The following is a 5176-nucleotide window of genomic DNA, read 5'->3' as shown; positions in this document are numbered from 1 at the left end:
CCCCACCTGCTTGAGCAGGAGAGGGTGTATCCAATCACAGGCTCCAAGATGCTTGATATTGGGCTGCTGGCTTTCCCACATAATTCATGGAAACTGATGCCACCTAGATTCTAATCTTTGGGGCTTGACTTTTTGCTTATCCCCTGCTCAGAAAGATTCTCTCACTCTTTTCTCTTTACAGTGAAGAGCAACAGTGTTGCAGGGTCCCTACAGACTCATCACTTTCCAGCTAGCAGTCTCAGACTATGGGTTCCCTCTCAATGGCAAGATCAAGGAACCAAGGTTGTTAGCTTTTTTCTTACTGGAACAAATACCTATGATAAAGAAACTTATAAAGAGCCAAGATTTATTTCAGCTTATAGTTTGGGAGGTTTCATCCGTGGTTGGTTGGTCCTGTTGCTTTTGGACCTCTGGCAGGGCAGCACATTATGGTGACAGTACAGGGTAATGCTGTTCACCTCGTGGCCAGGATGACAAGACAGAGGAAGAATAAAGGGCTTGGGTTCTGGTGTCACATCCAAGGGAATACCCCAACCACCAGAAGATTTCTAGGCCCTACCTCTTAGAGGTTTCTTCCATTCCCTTATGTTAACAGCACAGTGCTAACACATCAGCCTTGGGGAGACACTTATCCAAACCATAGCAAGGCCTTCTCTTCATGACCCTCACAATTTTCCAGTTAAGCTTGTTTATTCCATGTACTCATACCTAATGCACATGATGTTGAATTTATCCTAAACTTTGTTCTGCATTGCCCTATTCTCTGCTCCACCATTGTGGGATAATTTGAAATCCTGTATATGTTTTTGATTCTGTCAGAGACTCCTGTAGTCAGGTTCCAGTCCCCACCTGCCCAGTGTGTGATGCAGGTCTGTGAAAAAGAATACACTAGGAGACAGAACTAAGAGAGAGAAAGTGGGACCAGGACGACCAATGCCGGTGCAACCAACAAAGGCCCTGGACAGTCCTAGGCACTGACTTTCATTGGTAATCAGTTGGGGTAAAGACAACATGTGATTTCTATGGAAATTAATGTAAATAAGGCTAATAAAGGACAAGACAAAACATTCTCAAATTAGGAACAGAATAGACAAAATATATGATTGTTTAGAACACATAGACAAAACATTCTCAAATTAGGAACAGAATAGACAAAATATATGATTGTAATTAGAACATTGTCCTTCTAGTCAGAATGTTTTGGCTGTGGGAATGGAATTTGGGTGCAAGTTACTCTGACCTCAGCATGTAGGCTTCAGCCATACTCACTTTTGTAAACAAGCCAGCTGTGCTTTGGGCAATGATCAGTATTAGAGTCCTCTGCAGATTACAATTTTTCTAATTTTTAACCCTGAAATTTGTTAAACAGAGCACCCTGGTGAGAAGAAAAGAAACACACCATTGGGGATTTTCTTTATCCTAGACATGTGGGGCAAATGGATTTAAGATAGCTTTTAATGGTAAAGCATTCAAGAGGTAACAGTAAAGATTTGATGGCTCTTGTCACTCCCTAAAAGTATAATACAGGATTGACTATAATTTTTGTTAGAAGTATTATAAGCCATATGGAGTAAGTCTTGCTTATCATCCTAACATACATCTATGTTTTATTTATTGATTGTTGTTTGTCTTCCCCATCATAATGTAAACACCAGAGAGCTTGGGATTTAGCTCAGTGGCACAGTGCTTGCCTGGTAAGCACAAGGGCCTGAGTTTGATCCCCAGCACCAAAAAAAAAAAAGAAAAAAAAAAAGAAAATTGTAAGTACCAGAGAAACATCTCTGTGTTTTCTCTGATGTATCTCAAGGTCGTGGCACACAATAGATGCTCAATACATGTATGCTGTGTGAATCAATGAGCAAATGATATCATACACAGGGAAAATCAAAGATGCTACTCTTCTTTTTCTTTCTCTCTTGATGTGTTTAGGCAATATTCTCTCTCTTTTTTTTTTAATCTTTGAGTCTTTGTGTTGACTATCATATTCACTGAGTTCTTGAAATGGGGAAAGTTATTCTTTCTTTATTCTTTATTCTGAGATCATTTTCAGGCACAGTGGATACTGTCAAAAAGAAAACTATTGGGCCAGGTATTTGACTCAGTGGTGCCGCAGCCTGCCACACAAGCCCAAGGTCCCGAGTTTGATCCCTGGTCCCCCCCCCAAAAAAAAAGATCTTTGGGAAAAGATGACTATTTTATACATATTTTATTTTTTATATACTTTTTATTTATAGCCAAGTTTTTATGTTTTTCCATTAATGCCTTTAGGATCCAGAATAGTAACTGACAATTGTATTTTTCTTGTCACCTACAGCACAGCCAAGTATAGCAAGTGGACATTTCTTCCTCGATATTTGTGCCTACAATTTAGCAAGGCTGCCAATGCTTTCTTTCTGTTTATTAGTATATTACAGGTAATATTTTTGAGCATATTATTAGACTAAGATTCTCAAATACTCTAAGAAAACACTTATAAAAACTAATTTAGGTGAAATAAGAATTTGATATAGAAATTAAATTTAAACACCGTTTGAAGAACAACTCTCTTTTTACAATATTTAAGTTGCTGAATAAGGCATTGAAACTCAATATTTGGCTTAAAGAAACATGTGGATGCACAAGAAATGAGTTAGCCCACATTCCATCCTGATTAGATCTTTAATGAAATTTCCTTACCAGAGTGACCATGATCCTTTATGCCACCTGTAAAACAGGACAATTATATTACATTTGGAAAGGAATAATTTTTTCTTTTTATTGATTTTATTGGTACAATTTAGGTATACAATACAGTTACATTCATTACTGGGATCCTGTACCTTCACATAACAGGTCTGGAAAGGAATAATTTAAAAGAAACTCAAATACTAGTTTAAAATGGCATCTTTTTCACAGTTAAATTCAAGGTTTTCCATAATATTGTTAACTTTCATTTATTCAACCTATTTTTAGTATGAATCCAACCTGCATATTTTCCCAGTTCCTCAGTTTTCTTCCTGTACCTGGACTGTGACCTCTATCTACTACTATGTAATCCTAGAAGGCACTGAGTATATCATTTCCAATCTCTTCAAAGCCCTACTCAAAATCATCTCCCAAACTTCCCAAATGCATGTTCTCTTGGGATTCTCCCTTCTTTAAATGCCTATAACAATGACCTCTGCTGTGTAACTTTTTTTTCTCCCCCAGAAAACTGTAAATTCCTTGAAAATTTGAACAGAGGCCTAGAAATTGCTAAAATTTGGGACAAAGACTTAATAAATTTGTTAACTTGACCTCAAACAGAATTGGGTTCAGTAAATATTTTAGAGGCCACTAGTGTATATTAGAACATGTCCATGGAATTAAAAATTCAAGGATGAATTCTTAGATGTGGTCTCTGCTCTTGGAGAGCTCATAGTCTAATATACAAACATGTTTATAATTTACTACAGGAACCTGGCTAAAGGGGAAAAAGCTACTTTAAAAAGGTGACATTTAGGGCTGGGGATTTAGTCAGTCATTCCACCGCCTGCCTTGCAAGCTCAAGGACCTGAGTTCAATCCCTGGTACAAAAAAAAAACAAAAAAAAAAAGGTGACATTTAAACCAAGTGTTAGAGAATGAGGATCTTGCCTCATAGACATAGGAGGCAGCAAAACACCTGAAACCTAAAAATACTTGTTGCCTTTCTGGGGAGAATTAGCATAACAGTCAGCTTTGCTTTTTACAACAAAATGCTGGATGCAACTACATTTATAAAGAGAAAATGTTGATTTAAGTCACAGTTTGGAGGTTCACAGTTCAAGATCAGATGGGCACTATTATCTTGGCTTTTGGAGAGGACAACAGAGAGCAATGGTGGGAGCATGTGTCCGAGCAAGTTGGCACATTTTGAATTGAAGCAGAGAGAGAGAGAGAGAGAGAGTCGAGGAGAGGCCCCAGAGTTCCTTTCAAGAACAGATCCCCAATAACCTAAGGACCTTCCACTAACCTCTTATCTTCTTGAGGTCCATGGAGCCTCCTAGTATTGCTGGTCTGAGCATCAAGCCTTTCTCTATAGACCTTTAGGGAACATAAAGTTGGATCAGGCTGAATTTATTGTTTTACAAAAGATTCATTGGTGGGTGGAGTGTGGTTAAAAATGTAACTCAAGGGCCAGGGATTTAGCTCAGTGGTGCTGCTGCCTGCCTCTCAAGTGCAAGGTGCCAAGTTCGATCCCTGGTAACCCCCCCGCCCAATAATATCAATTTTAAAAAAGTAACTCGGTGAGTGAGTCAGAAATTTCAGAACTGTGTTGGGTAATGTAGAAGAAGAGATTCACAGACTTTGGGTGATTGGAATGTTACAGTGGATTTGTTTAAAACCCACTCACCAACCCTGGGATAGTCCAAAACATGTATCTTTCAGCACAACAATGAGAATTTCTGAGGACAGACCATGGCATCCCTGAGGAGCTCTGTCACTTTTCTCTGTAGAGACCTTACAGTGGAAACTATAGCTATTAAATTAGGAAGCCTAAATGCAATGTACATTAGCCATTCCCTCACTGTGAAAAAGCATTCAACTTAGAAGGAGGAAAGACTTATTGTGGCTCATGGTTTCAGAAGTTTCAGTACATGGTCATTTTGACCCATGGAGAGGCAGAACATCATGGTGGGGATTATGTGGTAGAGCAAAGCTGTTTATCTTGTGGTTCATAGGAAGCAAAAAAAAAAAAAGACTAAGAGGTTGGCGATAGGCTCTAATATCCCCTTCAAGTTGTATATGAACAACACAGCTTTCTTCCACTAGGCCCCACCTCTTCAAGGCTCAACATTTCCTAATAGCACCACAGGCAGGTGATGAAGGCTTTACCATAGTGGTCTTCAGTCAATGTTTAAGATCCAAGTCATAACATAATTGAAATAACTGGGTTCCAGAGAGAACAGGACCCAGTGGCAATGATTAGCCACCAAAGACAAGATGAGCATGGTGATAGTGAACAGTAATCAGATAGAGTGATAGCATGGTGATAGAGTCAGTAATCAGACTGAAGTCCGTTATAAAGACCTGTGGCATTAACTAGTATTCCCAGAAGTAAAATAGAAAGCCTATTAAAACTCTTAAACTGTATAAGCAGAAAAGTTTTAAGTCAAATGAACCAAAGCCTAACTTGAGTACTAAGAACAGAGAACCATGATCCCTCAAGCAATTCT

Source organism: Fukomys damarensis, unplaced genomic scaffold (assembly GCF_012274545.1).
Source record: "Fukomys damarensis isolate Sample0158 unplaced genomic scaffold, DMR_v1.0_HiC HiC_scaffold_38, whole genome shotgun sequence".
NCBI lineage: Eukaryota > Metazoa > Chordata > Mammalia > Rodentia > Bathyergidae > Fukomys > Fukomys damarensis.
Note: the sequence above shows the minus strand (reverse complement) of the source record.